Below are 24,155 nucleotides of genomic sequence, written 5' to 3' on the forward strand. Positions count from 1 at the left end.
GCTAGTTTCTTTTATCACAATCTAGTTTCCATTTAATTAACCTGTGGGTCAGTGCTTCCAGAAAACTGTTGGCAATATCTCAAATAGAGAGATAAATGTGAAAAAGAGACTGATCAGGGAGGAATTCTGGGAAGATGATGGCAACCACAATATAGTTTTTAAATCTCCCCAACCCATCGCCCCCACCACATAAAAACAGACAGAGCAAGTAGAATATCAAAACCAAAAACTCATGGCCAATATTTACATCATGGTAACAATGAGGTGCTGAGATTTCCCCAGCAACCTGAAAATATGAGCAGACGGGGATTAAACCACCAGCCAGCCACAAGACCTATAGGGTATCAGCTACCATGTAAGAGATAAGAAAAAGAAGCAGAATATCTGAGGGATCCGAGAACAGGAAAACTCAAAAATTATCAACCAGTCGTCACTGGGAAGCACAGCAAGCCAATGTGAGGACAGTGGCTGAGACTCGAAAGAATTCTGCACATTCCAATTTGTAGTGCAAAAGGTTCTCAGTAAGGGAGGGCTGAAGGGACTGGAGGAGTGTGGCTCTTACAAAATCTCAAAATTAAGGAACAAAAGCCTCCTTCCAGGACAAAACCCATGGAGAAACTGCTGGGTATGGATGCCAACTTGACTAGGACAGAAGTAACAGGGATAAAAGAGAGATTGAGAGAGAAGACTCAGATTAAAAATTGTGAATGGAAGTACACATAAATACAATCAATTTAGTCAAAGTTGTCTGGTCAATTCAGCATGACCACTGAGATGAACACAGTCATCCAAAGCTAACGTTTTTTTTCCATTTTTATTAGGATGTTTGTTACCATATGGGCAAAGACTGAGAATACTAAATAAAACTTAAGAAATAAATGAATAGAGGAATATTATACTCGAATATAGATTTTTCAGTTATAAGATTCTGTGAGAAAACCAAATAGTTTGATATCAGAAGGCTGAATATTACAATATTTTTTTTACTTTATTAAAACATTGAGTTTATTTCACATGTATATTTTTGTCTCCCCACCATTTCCATGTCTGGCCACTGTGACTACAATATACTAGCATACATCTCATAGATACTTAAAACCAAGCAAAGGGTGGAGTTCCATCTTTAAAAACCAAATAGGCATTTTGGAAAACACATTCTTAGCAGTGGAACCTGGACATTTATCAAACATGGTAGGAAAAGTTCTCACTCTGTGTTATCAAACAGACATCTAGTTATCAACTGTTATAGAAATGAAATAAGACGGGAAATTTTTTTTTTTAATTTATTTATTATTATTAAACTTCAAGTTGTAGGGTACATGTGCACAACGTGCAGGACGGGAAATTTTTAACAAACTGTTCAAACTATTTTCTTAAGGAGACTTTCTCCACTGCCAGAGATCTTGAATAGCCTCCTGTTTATTCATCCAGAAGCAATTATTTACATAATTGATGAACTGGGCTCCCACTTTGGGAAGAGAACCACCTTTTTCTATACTTGCTTGCATTTGGCTTTGATGTCTTCTACAGAACTAGGTCCTTTTGGTGTTTTCAGAGTTTTTTTCCTTTTTTTTTTTTTTTTTTTTTAACAATTCTTGACCTTTAGATCTTCTTGTTAATGATTTTTAGTCTTTTGCCATTCTGGTTTGATTTTTGGCAGAAGTATCTCATACAGATTTATTCACTAGAACTTTTTCTTCAGTTTCCTCATTATCAAAATTATCATCATCATCTTCATCAGCAGCAAGTTTTACTTTTCTCAGTGGAAGCTTTCTATCACCTCCACAGGTGGACTGTCTTCTAGATATACTTAAAAGTTTCATATCCTCCTCCTCTTCATCTTCTGACTCTGCATCTTCCTCCACAGTTACTAAGCGCTGTCCACTAATATGCACTGGCCCTGAACTACACTTCAACCAGAAGACCACAAGTGCTATTTCAAAGCCCTCAAGGGACAAAAGCAAAAATTGACAAAAAGGATCTAATTAAACTAAAGAGCTTTTGCACAGAAAAAGAAACTGTCATCAGAGTAAAGAGACAACCTACAGAATGAGAGAAAATTTTTGCAACCTATCCATCTGACAAAGATATAATAACCAGAGTCCACAGGGAACTTAAATGTACAAGAAAAAAAAAAAAAACCTTTAAAAAGTGGGCAAAGGACATGATCAGACAATTCTCAAAAGAAGACATTTATGCAGCCAACAACCATGAAAAAAAGCTCAACATCACTGATCATTAGAGAAAGGCAAATCAAAAACACAATAAGATACCATCTCACACCAGTCAGAATGGTGATTATTAAAAAGTCAAGAAACAACAGATGCTGGCAAGGCTGCAGAGAGACAGGAATGCTTTTATACTGTTGGTGGGAATGTAAATTAGTTTAACCATTGTGGAAGACAGTGTGACAATTCCTCAAAGACCTAGATCCAGAAATACCATTTGATCCAGCAATCCCATTACTGGGTATATACCCAAAGGAATATAAATCATTCTATTATAAACACGCAAGCATGTGTATGTTCACTGCAACACTATTCACAATAGCAAAGACATGGAATCAACCCAAATGCCCATCAATGATAGACTGCATAAAGAAAATGTGGTAAATACACACCATAGAATACTATGCAGCCATAGAAAGGAATGAGATCATGTCCTTTGGAGGGACATGGAGGAAGCTGGAGCCATCATTCTCAGCAAACTAATGTAGGAACAGAAAACCAAACACCACGTGTTCTCACTCATAAGTGGGAGCTGAGCAATGGTAACACATGGACACAGGGAGGGGAACAACACACATCAGGGCCTGTCAGGGGTAGAGGTAGCAGGGGGAGGGACAGCATCAGGAAAAATAGCTAAGGCATACTGGGCTCAATACTGAGGTGATGGGTTGATAGGTGCAGCAAATCATCATGGCACACATCTATATATGTAACAAAACTACACATCTTGCACATGTACCCCAGAACTTAAAATAAAAAAATTTTTAAAGCCTTTAAAGGAACCCATTGGCTGTGAAGACATTTTCAAAGTTTCCTGTGTTATTTTAATTAACCTGCCTTCATCATTCGTTGCCTCTGCTTCAACAATGTATAATTCATCCTTTACACCAGTCCCTAAACTGACTATTCTTTTTTTAAGAATCCAAATATTTGTTTATTGGATTAAATGTGATATTAATTTACAAAAAAATTGTGAATATGTGAAATATCCAGTTTTTAAAGTTTTATTTTATTTGGAATTTTCACGTAATAATTGTATATATTTACAGGATACAGTGTGATGTTTCAATGCATGTATACATTGTATAATGATCAAATCAAAGTAATTAGCATATCTTTTACTTTAAACATGTTTTGTTTCTTTGTGGTGATAACATTAAAATCCTTTCTACTAGCTACTTTGAAATACAAAATACATTACTGCTACCTATAGTCTATGTAACAAACCTCATCTTCTACACATGTATCCTAGAACTTAAAGTAAAAACTAAAATAAAATAAAATAAAATTTTAAAAATGAACAATGAAAAAGTTATCTGATTATTCATGAAACAAAAAGTAGAAAGTAGTATAATGGTTACCGGAGGCTGGGGAGGGGAAAGCATGGGAGGATAGGGAGAGATTGGTCAAAGGGTACAAAGTTACAGTTAGGAACAATAATTTCTGGTATTCTAAAGTGACTATTCTTAAAGATAAGTGGTGCTCACTTTCATCATTACCCACTTTAAAGTACTAATCTTTGTTGACCTTTAGCTCATGACAAAAAAGATAGTTGTAGGGCCTCAGGGGGCTCATGGCCATGTCCATCAATCTTCACTTGGTGGTAGCATACAGTCAGGTGGGAGAGAAGGCAGGCGGAGATAAATATCAACTACTGCTCCGGAGAACAGCCACACAGGATGGAATCACACCAGGACTACTACAAGATATTTAACGCAACTACCTTTACAGTATAACATATAATGGTGCTATGGTCTGAATGTTTGTCCTTCAAAACTCATGTTAAAATTTGGCTGCCATTGTGGTAATGTTAGGAAATGGGACCTTTGGGAAGTGACAGGGCCAGGAAGGCTCTGCTCTCATCAGTGAGATTAATGCCATTATAAAAGGGCAAAAACAAATTTGACTCCCTTTTTGCCTCTTTGTTCTTCCACCTTTTGCCATGTGATGATGCAGCAAGAAGGCCCTCACCAAACACCAGTGTCTTGATCTTGGACTTCCCATCCTCCAGAACTGTGAAAAAATAATTTTCTATTCATTATCAATTAGTCTGTGGTATTCTGTTATTGCAGCACAAACAGACTAAGATAAATGGCAACTAACATTAATTGAGAGTTCAATCTGTATCAGGCTCTGTTCATTACTTCATATGAATGATCTCACTTAACCCTCATACCATCATTATCTGCATTTTAAAGATGGGGGAACTGAAATCAAAAGAAGTAACTAGTCTAAGGCAACACATCTAATAAATGTCAGAGCCAGATTCAAATCCAGATCTGTTTGTTTCAAAACTCATTCATTTATTATTTTCAATAAAAATTCATGTAGTAAAACAACATGATATTGAAAACTAAACCTTGTATTAACAAACAGTATATCCCAAATGGCTAAACTTTACATTTCACTGACTCTCTTAATAGTTTCTATCTGAAAGACATGGTTAAACAAACAAAATTCCTTGAAGTAAATATGTAGACTGGTCCCTTAAGATAGCTGATAACAAAGGTCTTCTTCATACATGTCTCCATAGTTCTTTTGTGGCAGGAGGGGGACTATTTATCATTACAGGGATATGATACCTCTGCTGTATGTATCCAAATTCTACTTAACTTTCAAATCTCTGTTCATTCCCTTCTTTCATGTATCTTTCTCCTATCATTCTGGAAATTACTTCTACTTAATTCCAACAGCTACACTTACTGTATCTAACACATGATTTAGCATATAATTACTCCCCAATTACAATAACAGTGTTTGGAATAACAGGGACCAAATTTATTTTCATGCTTGAAACAACAAAACAAATATATGAAACAATGATTTTCAAGACAGTGGAGAGCAGGTGATGATCCTTGAGAGACTAGAAACGAGTAAGGGGAGACCTATCATTGTGCCAGTTTACTGCCTTGAGAGTTTCTGGACAGTGATCCAGGGAAAAGGAATCCAGTGGAGCCTGTCCAACTCACTGAGCTGAGAAGACAGAGCTGAAGCTGGGGATATCAAGGCAGCTAGAGTTTCCATAATAGAGTTCCAAAGAGGATAAACTTTCACAGAGAGAAGACTCCAGAGATCTGCAGAGAATCTCTCCAAAAAAATTGAACAAGGTACTGATTTGCACATGAATGTACTTTTGCTGCTGCCTTTTTTTTTCTTTTTGAGACAGAGTCTCACTCTGTTGCCCAGGCTGGAGTGCAGTGGCATGATCTCAGCTCACCACAACCTCCGCCTCCTGGGTTCAGGCAATTCTCCTGCCTCAGCCTCCCAAGTAGCTGGGACTACAGTTGTGTGCCACCATGCCCGGCTAATTTTTATACTTTTAGTAGAGATGGGGTTTCACTATGTTGGCCAGGCTGGTCTCGAACTCCTGACCTCATGATCTGCCCACCTCGGCCTCCCAAAGTGCTTGGATTTCAGGCATGAGCTACCATGTGCAGCCTTATTTCTTATTTAAAAAATAAACTTTTATTATTTAGGGCAACTTTAAGTTTACAGTAAAACTGAGTAGAACGTACAGAAAGTTCCATAGACAACCAATCTTTTAGAAAGATAAGATAATTTAGTGGGGAAAAGATCATCTTTTCAACAAATGGTGCTGTAATTGGATTGCAATACATATAAATAAAGAAGAAGCAAGAAGAATGGAGGAGGAGGAGAAGGAGAAAGAAGACAGACGATGAAGAAAGGGAAGGAGGAGAAGAAGGAGGAGAAAAAAGACAGAAGAAGAATGAGAAGGAGGAGGAGAGGGAAGAAAAGGAGAAGGAGGAGAGAGAAGAAGGAAGGAGATGAATGAAGAGGAGGAGGAAGAAGAACGAGGAGGAGGCGGAGGAGGTGGAGGAGGAGTAAAAGTATTAGTAGTCATCGTTGTCTGGTTCATACCTCAAATAACGTGTAATAATTAACTCAAAATGAATCATTGACCTAAATGTAAAATGTAAAACTGAGAAATTTTCACAAGAAAATACAGGAGAAAATCTTTGAGATCTTGAGTTAAATAATAATTTCTTAGATATCACATAAAACATATGATCCATAAAAGAAAAAATGATAAATTGAACCTCATCAAAATTTAGAACTTCTAGACTCAGTTAAGAGAATGAATTAAGAAAAACCACAGACTGGGGAAAAAATATTTGCAAATCCTTTATCTGATAAAGTACTTGTATTCAGGTTTTTATTTTGTTTTGTTTTGAGACAGAGTCTCGCTCTGTCGCCAGGCTGGAGTACAGTGGCACGATCTCAGCTCACTGCAACCTCTGCCTTCTAGGTTCAAGCAATCCTCCTGCCTCAGCCTCCTGAGTAGCTGGGACTACATGCGTGCACCACCACACTCAGCTAATTTTTTGTATTTTTAGTAGAGATGCGGTTTCACCATGTTGACCAGGATGATCTTGATCTCTTGACCTCGTGATCCACCTGCCTCAGCCTCCCAAAGTGCTGGGATTACAGGTGTGAGCCACCGTGCCCAGTCATGTTTTTAACTCTCTAAATAATAATCAGGGAAATAATCTGGCAAATGATTTGAATAGGCACTTCACCAAAGAAGTGGTAGATGACAAATAAGCTCATGACAGGATGCTCAACAGCATTAGTCATTAGGGAAATACAAATTAAAGTCACAATGAGATATCTCTCCACACCTATTGGAATGGCTAAAATTTTAAAATCTGACCACCCCAAGTGTTAGTAAGGATGTGAAGGAACGGAATGCTCATACACTGCTAATGGGAATATATAATGAAACTACCACTTTGGAAAACAATTTGATGGTTTCTTAAATAGCAAATATACACCTACCATATGAGCTGGCCATTCCTCTTTTAGGTATTACCCAAGAGAAATGAAAGTATATGTCCATTGGTACATGAATATTCACAGCAACTTTATTTGTAAGAGCCAAAACTACATATAATCCAATGTTCATCAATAGGTAAATGGATAAGCCAATTACGTCACACTCACACAATAAAATACTCTCACCAAAATAAAGAATGAACTATTTATATACATTACAACATGGGTAAATAATAAATAATGAGGGAAAGAAACCTGATAAAAATGACTGTAAATTGCATGGTTTCACTGACATAAAATTCTGGAAAATATGAACCAACTCCTAGTGACAGAGGACAAATCAGTGACTTCCTAGTGGTAGAGATCAGGTACCCATGGAAAGATTATAACAGAGCCAAGGAAACTTCTGAGGGTGATGGGCTAGGTCCTTATCTTGATTGTGGTAACAGATTCACATGTATATGCCTATGTCAAAATCTATCAGGTTGTACACTTTATAGCAATTTTACACTTTTATAGCAATTTATTGTAAGTCAATTACACTCCAATAAAGCTTTTTAAAAATAATGAGTGTTTATGCTTAAACAAACTAAATTACAAACTAAGAAAGATAAGCCAGGACTATGTCATGAATTAATTTTTTCCTACCACAGTTATGAGCAAAGAGTATGCACTTATATAGTACAGCAAATACATGGTTTAATTTAAGGGATTTTTTTGCTATTTTTTCCAATAGATATATTTGGAAAACAAAATGTCTTCATTTTTCTAAAATTTTCTTCATATTCTAAATAAGGTACAAGTAATCTTAATAATTTTTAAAAGGCAATACCAAAATAGATTTGAAATGTTTCCAAAAGACAGTCAAACCAGGACAAAAATAATAGGGAAAATAAAATTAGCAATCTAATTTGCAAGAATAAGCTAAGTAGTATTTCAAATAATCCTGAAGGGAAATAAAGCTTTACCAGATAAAATTTTGCTAAGCATAATTTAGAAGGATGGTTCATATTTTATCTCAAAGTTTTTACCTAGGAGTCTCAAGATCTATTTTTCTAAATTTTATCCTTTCCCAAATATTTTTTTAAAATCCTTAGTGAACAGTGAATCACTTTAAATACTGGTTCCAAGATAATGAAGTGATTGTATTTGAAATGTACCTCAAAGTCAGTCGGAATATTAAGTAGGCCTTCAAAAGACTCAAAGGTGAGAAATAATTCAGAATAAAAAAAAAAAATCAAACAAGATTTATAGCCCTCAAAAGGAGGGTTTTTACAAACTGGTGACAGTTCATTTCTGTATTATGAAGACTCATAATACAGTAACTCATTTTTCAAATTGAACCCTAGAGTTTTACACATTTAACTCTAGTTGGGATCCTCCAGGTTTGAAGGCGAGTTTGCCAGCCTGGGGTAGTGGGGAAAGCACATGGATTCTTGACCTCATCAGTCATTACAAGCTGTAGGTTAAGCACTCCATAATATTCACTAAAAATGAGGAGCTTGGAATAAAAATTGTTTTATGTCACCATCATTTTGTGAGTATGTCTAAAAAGATGGTATGATTTCAGCACCATGGACAGTCACTACGGGTAGGAAAGGATGCTGAACTCAACGAGAAAAGCTAATAGGACACATGCATACCTATGTTTATTGCGGCACTATTCACAATAGTAAAGACTTGGAACCAACCCAAATGTCCATCAATGATAGACTGGATTAAGAAAATGTGGCACATATACACCATGGAATACTATGCAGCCATAAAAAGGATGAGTTCATGTCCTTTGTAGGGACATGGATGAAGCTGGAAACCATCATTCTTAGCAAACTATCGCAAGGATTAAAAACCAAACACTGCATGTTCTCACTCATAGGTGGGAACTGAACAATGAGAACACTTGGACACAGTAAGGGGAACATCACACACTGGGACCTGTCATGGGGTGGGGGGAGGGGGGAGGGATAGCATTAGGAGATATACCTAATGTAAATGATGACTTAATGGATGCAGCACACCAACATGGCACATGTATTCATATGTAACAAATCTGCACATTGTGCACATGTACCCTAGAACTTAAAGTATAATAAAAATAAAAAATCAAATAAAATAAATAAAAAGCTAATAGGGTTGTTTTAAAAGTTATTGTAGAAAAGTTCATGGATAGTCTTGTCTTTGGTTTTGTTTTTTGAGACAGGGTCTAACTCTGTCATTCAGGTGGAATGCAGTGGCACCATCTCGACTCACTGAAACTTCTGCCTCCCAGGCTCCAGTGATCCTCCCACCTCAGCCTCCAGAATAGTTAGGACTACAGGCACACACCACCACAACCAGCAATTTTTTTGTATTTTTTGTAGAGATGGGGTTTCGCCATGTTGCCCAGTCTGGTCTCAAACTCCTGGACTCAAGCGATCCACCCACCTGGGTCTCCCAAAGCGCCAGGATTACAGGCATGAGCCACCAAACCCGGCCGATAGTTTTAATATTTCAAGTTAATGTGATGTTTATGGTAATAAGGAACTTTTCCTATTTTCATTGCTTGTAACATTTTTCAAAATGATCGACATCTTGGAATAAAACAGAAACTATTTGCCTTGAGAAGAAAACCACCTATATTTACTATCTAACTGTTCCAATTACTGGTGATTGAAGATGTGTACAGAAAATGCTTCAGGGAATAAAAATGAACATACAAAAAGTTACCCAAAAAGTGGAAAATGCATTAAGATTTATGCTTCTGTATTCTTCAATTGAATACTAGTAACTTGAAAAGCATGAACAGTTTTAACTGTATCAACTTAAAAAGTCAGATATACACAAATACTTTTAATCAATTTAAACAATGTTAAAGTTGCTATCACAATATATCTTAGAATTTACAATCAATGTCCCCTAAAATATTTAAGGGCCCAGTGCTTCCCCAGAGAAGGGAAAATCACATTAGGGATACTAACATTCCTTCCTACCCACCCGCAATATTTAAAGCAAATGTAATCAGGTTAATATGAGAGTCAAATCTGAAAGCCTGCAAGGCCAAAGAGAAAAAGAGCCTATTTCAAAAAAAAAAAAAAAAAAAAAAAAAAAAAAAAAAAAAAAAAAAAAAAAAAAAAAAACAGGCATCTTGGTGGCTAACACCTGTAATCCTAGCACTTTGGGAGGCTTGAGGTGGGCAGATCACTTGGGGTCAGGAGTTCAAGACCAGTCTGGTCAACATGGTAAAACCCCATCTCTGCTAAAATTTTCTGGTATAATTTTCTATTCAACTTTCTTTTTAAAGGAAATGTCGTGATTACAATATAATTTTTACATTTGGGTAAACATGTATTTGTCCATTATCTTTTCAACAGATCTTTCTCAGAAAGCTTCACCATTCAAAAGATAATCAAGCCAGTCTTGATATTAAAAAAGGAAGCACCCATATATGATGTTTTAAAGGGAATAGAATATATTTGCATTACACAGAAGCAAATTTTGGAGTTTAAAATACTAACATATGCATTCAATATAGTAATGTGTACTCTGCACGTTACTATAGTAATTCTGCACTAGAAATCAGAATTAGAGCAAAGATCATCTTATTATAAAAATGCAAGAAAACTAACACAACTAGCTGGCATGAGTGACTATTGTTATGCATCAGTATAAAAGTATAAAAACTAAAGTCAATAAACAGATTATGTTAATTAATTTTCAAGGTTTTATGGCCAAGAAAAGTGATGATGTTTCATAGTAAAATTGATTTAAACCATCATGTTATTGATTTGTTTATCTAAACAGTTTCACTTTTTAAATTATTAAAGAGCTAATATTGAATTGATAATCCAGTTGGGTTTTCTAGATGCAAACCCAAATAGAAAAAATTATCATCACACTCTCACACAATGTATAGCAAAATAATACTCCCAATGCATAAGCCATCTAGCCTTGCAACTATGAACTGGATAAAACACAGATTAGACCTAACCTCCTTTCCTTCTTTCTTATTTATTTATTTATTTATTTATTTATTTATTTATTTATTTTGCCACAGTGTCTCTCTCACCTTGTTGCCCAGGCTACAGTGCAGTGGTGGAGTGGCTCACTGCAGCCTCAAGCGATCCTATCACCTCAGCCATCTGAGTAGCTGGGACTACAGGCATGCACCACCAGACCCACCTCATTTTTTTTTTTTTTTACATTTTTTTTTTTTTAGAGATAGGATCTCACTACCTTGCCCAGGGTGGTCTCAAACTCCTGGACTCAAGCAATCCTCCTACCTTAGCCTCCTCAAGTGCTAAGATTATAGACATGAGCCATCATACCCAGCCCAAACTCCCTTTCTTATTCCTGAAATACTAAAAGAACACCTACTGTGGTTTCATTTATTTATTTGTCAAATATTTACTGAACAATTATCATTTTCCCTGCCCACATGTAAGGTAGAAGAGACTGTTAAAATGTAAGTTTTCACCCTCGATTTCAGGGCCCTACCCTTTAATTGAAGGTGTTATCTAGTGGGTCCTAACAGTTGGCTTAAGCAGAAAATTTTACCCTGTTTATTTTTCAATTTGGGTATCATCTCCACCTTATCTCCCATGCATTAGGCTGTTATTACATTAAGGGCAGTAACACTGACACTTTCTGTGTAACAACCACTCCAATTCTCAGGGTGCGCATACCACATACACAATAGAAAATAAAATATTTTTCTGATATGAAACAGTGAAGAGAGACCAGTTCCCTGGAAACTCCTTTAATAATAAAATATATTTGGGAACTGGGATTCTTTTCTAAATGTTTTTATAATTTATCACTCAGCAACAGTTACATTTTCTAAACCAAAAAGCACTATGTAGCAAAAAATTCTCTTACGAATAAACAAATTTAAAAACAGTGTTACTATCATTGTAACATTGTTTTGTTGGCTGAGCTGACATGACAGGTGATTTATTGTAAACTGAAATTCCTCACTAGCACTTAATTCCCCTTTTAAAAATAAATCGAAACCCAAAACCAGCAGCTTTAGAATCATGAGATGAGATTTAAGACCCAGCTTTGTTTGCCACACACTAGTTGCTACGGTCTGAATATTTAAGTCCTCCCGAAATTCATATGTTAAAATCCTCAACCTCAAAGTGACTGAGTTAGGAAATTGGGTCTTCAGGAGGTGATTAGGTCGTGGGCGCAAAGCTCTCAGGAGTGGCATTTGTGCTGTTATAAAAGGCCTAAGAGAGTCTCCTTACCTTTTCCATCAAGTGAGGTTAAACTGAAAGACACCTTCTGTGAGGACACATAGAATCTGCCTGGCACCTTGATTTTGGACAACCTCCAGAGCTGAGATAAATAAATTTCTGTTAATTATAACGCCCAGTTTATGGTATTTTGTGGTAGCAGCCCAAATGAACCAATACACTAGTTGCCTGATCTTGGGCAACTGAGATCTGACTTCTTGGGGATTCAAATTCCTCACCTGCAAGTTAAGAAGTAGAGATGCAATGCATTTTGTGTTCCACTACATCCGTAAACACTCTACTGTTTTAAGACTGACATTTGCAGAAGCTCTAATAATATCCTCATTCAACCCAAATCACTTTTCATTTAACTACAAATTGCAACCAAAACAAGTTACATCTTTATATATCATTCTTGTGATTTCATGTTGTGAATTTATCCACTTTTACATGCATATATAATGAAGCACACAGCATTTTAATGAATTGACAGAATTGTTTACAAACCAGTCATTCAGATGGTCACTTTTACCTTTCAAGCAGAAGCTGCTACTGTTCCTCTATCATTCAGGGTTCCAGTAGGAAATAGATGTCATATTCAAATTAGGTAACTTAAGGAAAATTCAACAAAACTTTGACTGTTTACAAAGATGTAGGAAAGGCATAGGAAAACCACAAGGCATTGTGCAATATTTTGAGGCAAGTAACACGCCCAATTACCAACCCTAAAGTAGCAAGAAAAGGGAGAATCACGGGAAACTGGAGACAGGCTGTGTGGTGAGGACTACCTTACAGGAGCTGTGATCTTAGGTAGAGAGACACAGTCAGCCCAAGGAGATCTCATATGTATGGAGTAGTGGTAACAAAAGTCTTGTCCACCCAATCTTCACTGTCTCCAGTCTCTCTCAGCAATACTCCTCATTGGCCAAACCCAGTTAGAAACTGAGGCCAAGAGAACTCTATTGCTGTATTTCATGCAGGTTGGCTTACTGGAACTTGTGATGGGGAAGGTCAAGAACTGCAGGGATAAAGGAAAGACCTAACACAGTCCTCTTCCCTCTACTTATAAATGGGCTAGATTCTCAAAGAGCTTCTAATGATGTCATGAGTGCAAACTACTTATCCAGTGAGCTCATGTAATGTGCTAGATCCCTTCCAAACTCTGACTATTTAGTTAATATTCAAATAATCTTTATTCTAACACCAAGAGCCTATTAGAACCCTCTAATGTAGTCATCTGGGATAATTTTAAATCTCCACAGGTTTGCACAAAGAATGTAAGCAAACCAATTGCTTAAGTTGGAAGAAATGTCAATGTTATAGTAAAAATTGATTTTCTATACACTCTCTCTAATTAGTTGCTTTGGACATCAATGGGTTGCACAAAATGAGCTATAATGATTTCTCTGATTAAGTAGCTCCAGCAACCCAGAAAGATTGGAGCACAGCATTATTAACTCTTTGATGGGCTATGCATGAAGAACCATGCCAAGCTGTAAACAATATCAAAATGCTCTAGGGGGTAGCAGAATAAAAGTGAACAACAGGAGATGGGAGTTCAAAAGGAGGTTTCATTTAAACCTCTAGGAAAGACAAGGAGCATATCCATCAATATAGAAAGAAAAATATTGCTAACTGAACATTTGCTACCATGCTCCAGGCACTGAGTGAAAGCTAAGTGTTTTCACATCATATCTCATTTAATTTGCAGCACAGTCCAGTGAGATATTTTCATTTAAAGCATTTCACATACAAGGAAAGTAATTTGCCTAAGGCACTACAAAACGAAATCAGAAAATCCAATAAAGATCCATTCTTTGAAAAAGGTTTTACAACCAGATACAACCTCAGACATAATCTCAATTTTTACCATTTTTAATCATTATTTGTCTTAGAAAGTAGCAAGACACAAATGATAATGTATTTTGCCTATTTATAGCATTAATCTGGAAAAGTATTATTTCTTCTATAATGAACTCCTTTTGAAGAAATATTTTAAGTGCTGTCACAGCACTTCGAAGCATATTGGGAAAAGAGTTAGCTCATGAAATCTTTACCCTAGAACAGACGTAGTGGTTTTTCTACCACACCTCAGCTCAGAATAGGATTCTATTTTTGTGCTTAGAAATCAAGCCTCCTCAAGTAAACTTGGGGCAGAGACCATATCTTGTTCTATTTGTAATCCTTACAGCACCAAGCACACATATGGAACACATAATTGGGACTAAGTAAAAACTTGTTCAATGAACAATCAGTATAGCACAGTATGTGGTGCCTAAGAGACTTCACAAAGAAAAACAAACACTGGTTTATTTACCCAAAAAAAAAATCAAACCAATTTTCTATCACTGCAAGTGCTCTGGAGTCTAACTTGGTTTCCACGTGGGCTGAGGACAAAGTACATAGTACGTGTCTTCTCCTAAGGCTTTCTCACTCCCATCACAGGTCCACTCAATACCTGCCCTCCAAAAAAGTTAATACAGGAGGAACCAGGCTAAAATGTAAATCAAGCCCAATTACGAAGTAGAAAATAAGAAAAATAAGAAGAGAGATAAGATCTAATGTTAATTACATTCCAGGCATGGTGCTTAACACTTTGCATATATTTCTTCATTAAATCTTCATAATAACCACTGACCTCACCTTACAGATGAAGACACTGAAGCTTAGAGATGTTAAGTACCTTCTCTATGATCACACAGATAGTAAGTATCAGGTTAGAATAATGATTCAAACTTAAACTCTAGAAGATAATCACTGAAGGGTAGCCTTAGATACAAGAAGGGGGAAGTGCCACCTCTTTGCTTTGGTGATGTCGAAGTCATCGCTGACATGATTAATATATATGAGTCTTGCTTGCCTCCTTACACTGATGAGATCACACAGTTAACACCTAGGTTACCCTAGAAAGAATGGAAGAACTTGGGAACAGAAGACCTAGAGCTAAAGTCCTAGCTCCATCAGTTTCTGCCTGTTGTTATGTCAGTATATCCACCTTACCTCTCTGGACCTCAGCTTCTAAATCTGTCAAATGGGAATAACTATGTATCAAAAGCTGTTAAGAGAGATTTGGTCAAAGTACTTCAAAATCTACAAAGCACTGTTCCATGCAATGTGTTGATTATTCTCTACCACTGATAATGCTCTCAGTCAGCAGAACAGAAGATTCCATAACGTAAAATCCTGGGTCATCACCCCTACCAGCTGCACCTTAGGAATGATTTTTCCAGAGAGAAAAATATAACTATTCTCTACAGTTCATGGCTTGGGTACTCTTTACCCAGTGATACAAAGAAATTGAAGGAAGAGATGAGGATGGTCAGAAATGATAGGTGTGATTCGTACTAATGTTATGAAACAAAAAAAAGGCTTGGAAATGATTTTGGAAACATATCATTAAAGCTGCTCCCATTTGTATTCATATAAATGTGCAAGGCCAGAAATGTAAAGGCCCTTTAATAATGATGGAATTTTTTGTTTAAATAACAATAACATTTTATGGCATTTAGGTGCACCCTGCGTTGTCCCAAACTGTATTTGAGATAGATACCTTACATTTTTGTAATACTTTATGATTTTCAAAAATTTCATATTAATGATTTCAACTGATGATGATTTGCTAATGCTATATTTTTATTGTGTATATTTAAGGTAAACAACATAATGTTTGGATGTACTGCAGTCAATCAAATTTACATATCAATCATCTCATATAGACACCCTGTGTGTGTGTGTCTGTGTGTGTTAAGGGCATGTAAAATCTACTCTCTTCACAAAAATGCCATTATTAACTACAACGGCATGTTTTACACTCAATCTCTAGACTTACTTACCCTACATGCCAGCAAGTTTGTATCCTTTGTCCTAAATATCACCATTTCCTGCTCCCACCCCAATCCCTGATAACCATTACCCTATTAAGAAGGAAAGCTTAAATGGAAAAAGGTGGTAAATTAATTATCTGCAAAACTGGTTGGACAATTTTAGGTTCAAGCTCTTTTCCAATAGCTAATATTTATTAATTCTTTGTTCTTTAGTTTTCCATGTCTAAATAGTATAAAATAGCTCCCTGACATTTCTCTGTTTCTAGTAAAATAACATATGTAAGGTGCCTTGGTAAATTCTAAAGAACCATTACTATTGTTTATTGTCCATCAATGCTACAAAGTGAGAGCATTTTTCTTAGTCACTCCAACCCCACAGCAATTACAAATCAAAGATACAACCCAAGGTAAGCCAAGAAAAGTCCTCCCCCCATTTGTCTAGGAAGTATTCATATGTAAGGAAAGTCCACACAACATGCAGAGAGAGGGAGTTGCATTAACTAGGCACCCTAGAGGGTCTGCCCAGCTGCTTGGACATGCAAACCTGGCACCAAGCAAATAGACTCCTAAAATCACAGGAGGCATCAGGAGTGCTCACCCAGCCATCTGACATACTCACAGCATCTGGGCACAAGAAAATTGTATTTCCCAAGTCCCTCTTCCCTGCCCCCATCTTCCCCAGCCACACATACAAACAATCTGGACAGTCCATAAGGTAGAGGATAATTTTAGGGAGTTCCCCAGGGCTTGACTGGATGCTTTCCAGTCATTTCTTTCTGGCCTGTGAAATCAGATGCACTATTTCTTTATACATGAGGAAAAAAATGAAATCAGTTTCTATTTGCAGAGTAAGATGGAAAAAAATGAAGTTGCACACAGCTATGTCACAGATTCTTAGAAAGGAACTCCCTAAGCTGGAGGACAGGAAGGAGGCACAAGAGAAACTCCCTTTCTAAAGGAAAGGAAGTTCAATTTGTTAACCTCTGAGAAGTATTCTATGAGGTTGGCTTCAGGTACACAAGGACGTTTAAGGTTTGGAGCAAAGCTGGGAAATAAAATCAGTGAGATTTCTGGAGTCACTTTACTGGTCATGATGTGGTTTAATCATCATGGCCAATTTAGGCGCAAATAACTGTGTGTTTGTATATGGCTCTGTGTGTGACTGACCTCTCCATACCACCCCTCTTTCTCCTAACAGATAAACAATATTTTTTAACACATACAAAATGTGGTTAAAATGAACATCAAAAGTAAGCTCATTGCGGAAAAAAAATGGCTTGGTGGATGTATCAGTCTGTTCTCCTGCTGCTATAAGGACATACCTGAGACTGGGTAATTTATGAGGAAAGAGGTTTAATTGGCTCACAGTTCCGAGGGCTGGGGAGGCCTCAGGAAGCTTACAATAATGGTGAAAGGGAAGCAAAAAAGTCCTTCTTCACATGGCAGCAAGAAAGAGAAGAATGAGCAGGGGTGGGGGTATAGAGTTGGGAGTCCCTTATAAAACTATCAGATCTCGTGAGAACTCACTCACAATCATGAGAACAGCATGGAGGTAACTGCTCCCATGATTCAATTACCTCCCACTGGGTCCCTCCCATGACAGACATGTGGGAATTAGGGGAACTACAATTAAAGAAGAAACTTAGGTTGGGACACAGCCAAACCATATCAGTGGGGGATTCTGTTTCACAAAAGACCGTCCTGTAGCCTGTGGGAATCACTGATTCAAGAATGGAATAGGAAAGAAGGAATTTGACAGTATTATATGGACCCATTTTATGTACACAAATACGATTACAAAGGAAGTCACCTTATCACTTACACCCAAATATTGCTAGCCACATAAACCCACTCCCACCCTAAGAATATCAAATTCTCTTCCAAGGATCCTTCCTCCCTCTGGTGTCAGGAGGTGTCCTCTGGGGGAATCATGCCATGTAAGCACCTGAACCAACCCAGGCAGCCACTGGACCAGGCGGGCTCCAGGTGGCCTGTGCACCCCTACCACCCCTGCAGCAAACTCCCCATGACCGCTCTGCCCAGGCCACCAGTGCTCCCCTTGCATTGAAAAAGCTATTTCCTCTGATTCTGCTCCCTGAAAGGGCACTGTAGCAGGTTTGCTTGGGTCATGATACGTTAAGCTATTTTTCCTGGCACAGGGCACTTCGCTCACGGGACAGAGGGCAAGAGGAGGGAGTTCAAACACCAGCCACTACTTGTTTCTGCAATCTATAATCCTAGACCCTCAGACTCTCTTTCTGGGTCTAGCCCAGCAGCCCTTCCTTGCAATTGGTCTTCTGTCACGGATATCTCTCCTCCCCTATGTTGATAGAATTTCATTCTTAAACCTAGTTAAAGTTGAGTTCTCAGAAAGTACCTTAATCTCTATGTATCTATCTGGCTACAAATAGATTCCAGAGGTTGTCACACAATGGACATAGCCAAATCTCAGCTCTGACATGGCAAGGGGGGCATCCATTATAAATGCATTATATACCCCTGGGAAATTTTTTAATACCATCTGAAAACATTGCCTCTGCTACTTCTACTTACTGACCCTTGAGATAGTTCTCATTTACCAGAGAGGGACTCCCTGGAGAATGTCAAGTGTGTTATTCCTTCTAGGGATCAGTAGTCATATATAAAAGGGTAACTGTGGAAATATTTTGAACTCTTAGAAAAAAGTTTTAACATGGTTCTAGCAACAAAGTTCGCATTAAACATAGAACAAAGAATGAAATGGAATTTCTGTCCCAATAATCCATCAGATTTTTTTTAATGCTCACTATTCCTTTTCTCTATACTCTCTATTCCCTCCCTTACCCTTGGCTACAATACAATTCTGCCAATTGCAAGTAAACAGAACAATTTAGATAATTATTAAGAATTTTAAAAATTAAAACCATGGGATGCTGAAGGACTAGTTTAGTAGACAAATCATTATTGCTGTTACAAACAACTATGTCACAGACACTGAGCTAAGTGCATTATATACACTACCTTACCACCTTATAAGGTAGGATCTATTAAAACATCAACTTTACAGCGAGGAAATTAAATCTCAGACATGTCTATGCCTAACCCAGGTTCACAAAAGCTAAGTATGAGGACTCTTAGGGGAAAAGTAAGAGACATATGAACCTGTCACATGCCTGAGTGGTTACAGTCATTGTGGGGACCTACATATAAAAGGAGGATTAACCCCTTAAGCAGTCACTCTTCCCCGTCTGTCTGTGAGCCCGAGGCTGGGCTAACCTTACCCTACTTTGTACCCTCCACAGGGTTCCCCCAAGGCAGGATGCACTGTGTAGGGTAAAATATACTGGACATGGTGAAAAACTAAAAATAAATCAAGGACTTTCTCTAGAAGAATTAGACTCTGCCCAAGGCAAAATGTAAACTCCAATGACCATTAGGAACCCATTCAAGCCTGCAGCCTTCCTCTGAGGTCTCAATCATGATCAGATCAGTTCCCACCATATCCCCTTACAATCATATTCTAAATGGAATAACATAATTCTGGGAAATAAATCTCCATAAAATAGAACCATAGGATCTTAAGGCTGCCTGAAATTCAGGCTGTCACCAAAGATCCTAAGCACTCCAAGACACCTTTCAAAGAAAGATGAGAGGCCTATTTGGTGATCTAAGCATTGGATTCATAAACCTTGAGCTCTAGTTGAAAATTCTGGCTGCTTCGTCTTTCCTTTTCTACCCTTCAAATAGAAGCATTTCTATTCTTCACCATTTATACCACCCCTAACAGTCCATTCCCCAGCAGGCTCCTGCATGTCCAGGATGCGAAGTATACCCCTCATCTTTCTGCTCTCATCATTACAGTATCACTAATGACAATTCACATTTGTGTAGTGCTTGAAATTTTACAAAGGACTTTCACATTTATTACCACACTAGAGCCTCACATCATTTCTGTGAGTGAAGCAAATCGAATATTGATACTTTCACTTTCAAGCTATGAAAATTGACACTAGAGAGGTAAGGAGATTTCCTCCAAAAGCTTACAACCAGTGAGGAGATAATCTAGACTCAGAGTCCAGGTCTTAGGACTCCCTATGCACGTTCTTTGCAATTGGTAACACTGTCACTCTTTAGTTTTCCGCCCTTTGTGCCTCCCTGTAGGTACACTCACTTGACTTCCAGTCAACTTCAAATAATCTCCATGAAAGTAAATTCCCATGTTTCCAGGCACCCAACAGAGCTTCCAGAGAAGCAGGGCATCATTACTTGCCCACTGGAAATATGATAAGGAAGCCCACTGGGTAAGTGTTCTTTGGAGTAAATTACTTTTGGAGTAATCTAACCTGACTTCCAGCCAGAATGCTCCACCAACGGCATGGAAAATAAAAGTCTGATTAATAAAATCTTGACTTATGGCATGGATTTGCTTCACTTGACCTATATTGAGGATACATGTTTGCAACCCAATTGAAAAATAAAAAATACTCTGTATTTAATTATATTGCAATCTATGGTTGAATTTCATTTAAGTGGCATTTATAATTTTTCAAGTACTGCTTCTGCCACAGTTGTATATAAAAGTATATTATCATCATTTGCACAACTGCTGCCTAAGTAAGCATTAATACACATCCCATAGATCAGAGATGGGATCACTAAAGGACAGTGGCTGTCACATTTTCATGAAATATAATTAAATATATCCAGAAATAAACTGGTCCCCAGATTCTGTTAAAGCCGCACATGGAATGTTCTCAAAATTAGTAAGCATTGATTTAGCACCTATGTTTTGCTCAGCAATGCAGAACATTCAGAAAAGTATAAGGTATGCTCTAAGATAGTCAAAGAAGAGGGATAACTCAGAGTTTGGGGTCAAGGGGAAATTTTATAATAATTATTATTATACATATTATTTGTTTATTACTATATTCCAGACACTATGCAAAGTATTTTATTTGAACTACCTTATTTAATTATTCTGACAACCCAGTGAAGTAGCCATTATTATTATTATTGTACAGAAAGCAAAACTGAGGCACCAAGAAGTAACTTACTTTATTAAGGTCACATAGCTAAGAAGTAGAGGAGCCAGGACTGGAAGTCAAGTATGTTCCTCAGCCTGCATGTTCTGAGCTTCTTTGCTATACTGGGGAATGCTTCACGGAGGGCTGGCTCTTTGATGTGGCCCTGAAGATTAGGTAGGGTTCAGTTAGGAAGAGCGGAAAGAATGGACATAGGTCATTGTTAGAGGATTGACAAATAGCATAAACAAAGGCAAGAATTTGTTTTTGAACACGTGAGGATCCTTGAAGAAAATCAATGGCAGGAAATAAAGCTGGCTAGGCAGGGTAAGACATTTACTAGAACACATTAGAAATAATCTAGGTAGAATTTAGGGACTTGACCCTTTGGAAATAGAAAGTCATGTAGACTCTTGTGTAGGAAAGTGATGATGAAAAGGCATTGTGGTGTAGTAGCAGTTTGTTCAGGAAGAGTGGAGAGAAGTGAGACTTGAGGAAAGAAAAACAATTAGTCGCTTATTGTGAAATCCTCTCTGGGCCCTCCCGCTCCTAGGTCATAGCAGACGTTCGATAAATGTTTGTCAGATCAGTGCATGAAGAGTGATGTGGATAAAAAGAGAAGTATAAATCCAAGAAGGTATCTGTAAGAGTCACTGAAAGATTGTCCATAGAGGAAAAGGAAGAAAAAGCAAAGACGGCACCAAAGTGCTACTCAAGGTGAAAAGAAAATGGGCACTTTTGGCCGACAATGGAGTTAGAAAGGAGAAGTCGGATTCAGGCGGATGCCAGAAGGAAAATGAGGCTTCCATTTTGGTTTGAAAATGTAGGGGCTTGAAAGGATCATAGGATACTCTTAACATATTATAGGTATTTGGAGAATAAAGCCTAGACTATATTTAAGAATCTGGAAGGGTAGAAAGCACAGCTTCTACTCATCAGAAATTCAGATAAATATAAGTTGCCATTTTATTTATGGGCTACCTCAATAGGCAACTCTAGGTAGGCAGAACTCTCCTAATGTAAATGTCACTACTGGACCTACTATATTTTATCAAACACGTGCAAAGTAAAGAAATTCATAATATACAAGAACACCATTATAAACTGAAAAGAACTAAGCAAAAGGAAATACATCAAAGAATTAAACTCCTATCCCTGCTCCCTATGACAAGCTGCCAGCTCTGGCCATTTGACAGATTTGAAACACTAGCCTTTCCTTATCAAAATACAAAAAGAAAAAAAAAATCATGTAACAGTTTCTCAGCAAGAAACCATTAGACAGATGTAATCATAATGGGAGCAAATATTCTTATAAATGAAATGCGAGCATTTAGGACCACATGTGGCGTTTAAAAGCAGCTAACACAAAAGGTAAGGAGAGTTGCCCCTGAATATACACTGGCTCAGACGTGGTAGAGCAATCCAATTGGCCCTCAAACAAACTGAATTGTGAATTTACAAGACAAACCCAGTATCCATTAGCTTAAAATTCAAATGACCCTCACAGAAAGCCCAGCTGTGGCAATAGGAGCTATTATTCTTGAAGTAAACTTCTCTCTTATGATCACCCACCAGCATCCAATCAGAGAAGCTACAGTCATACTTGTCCAAGTTATTTGCTTTCAAAACAGCCTGATCACATGGTTCATCCTCTAGATGCTTGAAGCCCATCGGAATAATCAAGTGAATGACAGTGTACAAGATTCATGTAAACAGACAAAGGAGCTCAGCTATTCAATTGTAATGGGCAAAATTAAGGTCTTTAACAGGCAAATGAGAAAGAAAAAAAAACTACTTGAAAGTATAACCATTTTAAGGAGAGAAGGGATGGAGTTAACTAACATATAAAAATGGGACGATTTATAAAACATAGCCCTGGAAATCAATCCAACCAGTGGAGCACGTTTGTCATTAGTGGGTGCTAAGAAAGAAATCATTGAAATTCAGGAAGCACATTGTTTAAATAAAAAACCATACCATAAAATATGTTCAGGTAACATACCAATTCTTTTACCCAAATGCCTCCTAATTTAAAGGCAGGATATTTATCAAATGTTGTTTGGCAAGTTAGTAGTTTGAAACTCTGAATATATTTTCTCCCCCAAAAAATGATGTTATTACATGATAACTGGTTTCCCAAGATAGACCACAAGAATCTCCCAATATATCGTGTAATAATGTATAAATATAATAGTGAGATAATGGGGTAATACAAATTGTTTTGAAAAATAGAATCTTATTATCCTATACAGCAGTGCTTTTCAAATTGTGGGTCGTTAACCCATGAAATCAATTTAGTGGGTCTTTATCGGTTCATGTTTTAATAGAATGAAAAGGAAAGAATAAAACTGCAAAGATCAGAGGATATCCCATGTCATAAGGAAAAGTATTATTCTGAAAACTTAATTTTGCTGTTACAGGTGTAAATAGCTATATGCATCCAGGATTGCAATGTAAAATATATTTCCTACCATGAATCACAGTCAAAACAGTTTGAATGTCTCTTAAGGTTTCCATAGGGTGCCTAGCACAAAGACAGTATTTAAGATTTGTTGAATAAATGAATGACTGAATGAATTGGTGAACACATTAAGCATGAATATATAGAATGCTAGTTATACACTTCTCAGTCACAGCCCTGACACTGCAATAGGAAGCTTGCTCACTCCCGCATTTCCATACTGGCAGTGGGGACAGACAGTTGACCCATCTGCAACTCCCTATAGGTGGCTCCCTTGGCTTGGGACAGGATCTCAGGCAGAGTAGGAGCTATAAAGAGAGAAGGATGGGAACAAGGATCACACAGGTAAGTGGGACTGGACTCTAGGAACAGGGTTCTGGAGGAAAGAGGGAGAAGGTAAGACGAGGTCACAAGATTTAGCAAATAAAAATACAAGGTACCCAGTTAAATCTGGATTTCAGATAAACAATAAATAACGTAAAGGCAAAGAAAATCATGTATATTGAGGGTTAGAAAAATCAATGTGATCCATCAGACATTTATTTGATGCAAAACTGTGTGCAAAATATATGCCAAGTACTAGAGAATTAAGAAATACATGGTTCCTGACACTGAAGAAGACATAGACACAAGCA

General features: G+C 37.3%; 1 protein-coding gene and 1 pseudogene across 3 annotated transcripts in view; both read right to left on the minus strand.

The window, feature by feature from the left end:
* RASGEF1B (RasGEF domain family member 1B) overlaps positions 1–24,155 on the minus strand; it is a 633,271-nt gene that overhangs the window by 603,504 nt on the left and 5,612 nt on the right. The gene's annotated exons all lie outside the window — the stretch shown is intronic.
* LOC140712058 (nucleophosmin pseudogene) lies at positions 1,374–22,730 on the minus strand (annotated as a pseudogene).

The sequence above is a fragment of the Chlorocebus sabaeus genome, chromosome 7 (assembly GCF_047675955.1).
Source record: "Chlorocebus sabaeus isolate Y175 chromosome 7, mChlSab1.0.hap1, whole genome shotgun sequence".
In the NCBI taxonomy this organism is placed as follows: Eukaryota; Metazoa; Chordata; class Mammalia; order Primates; family Cercopithecidae; genus Chlorocebus; species Chlorocebus sabaeus.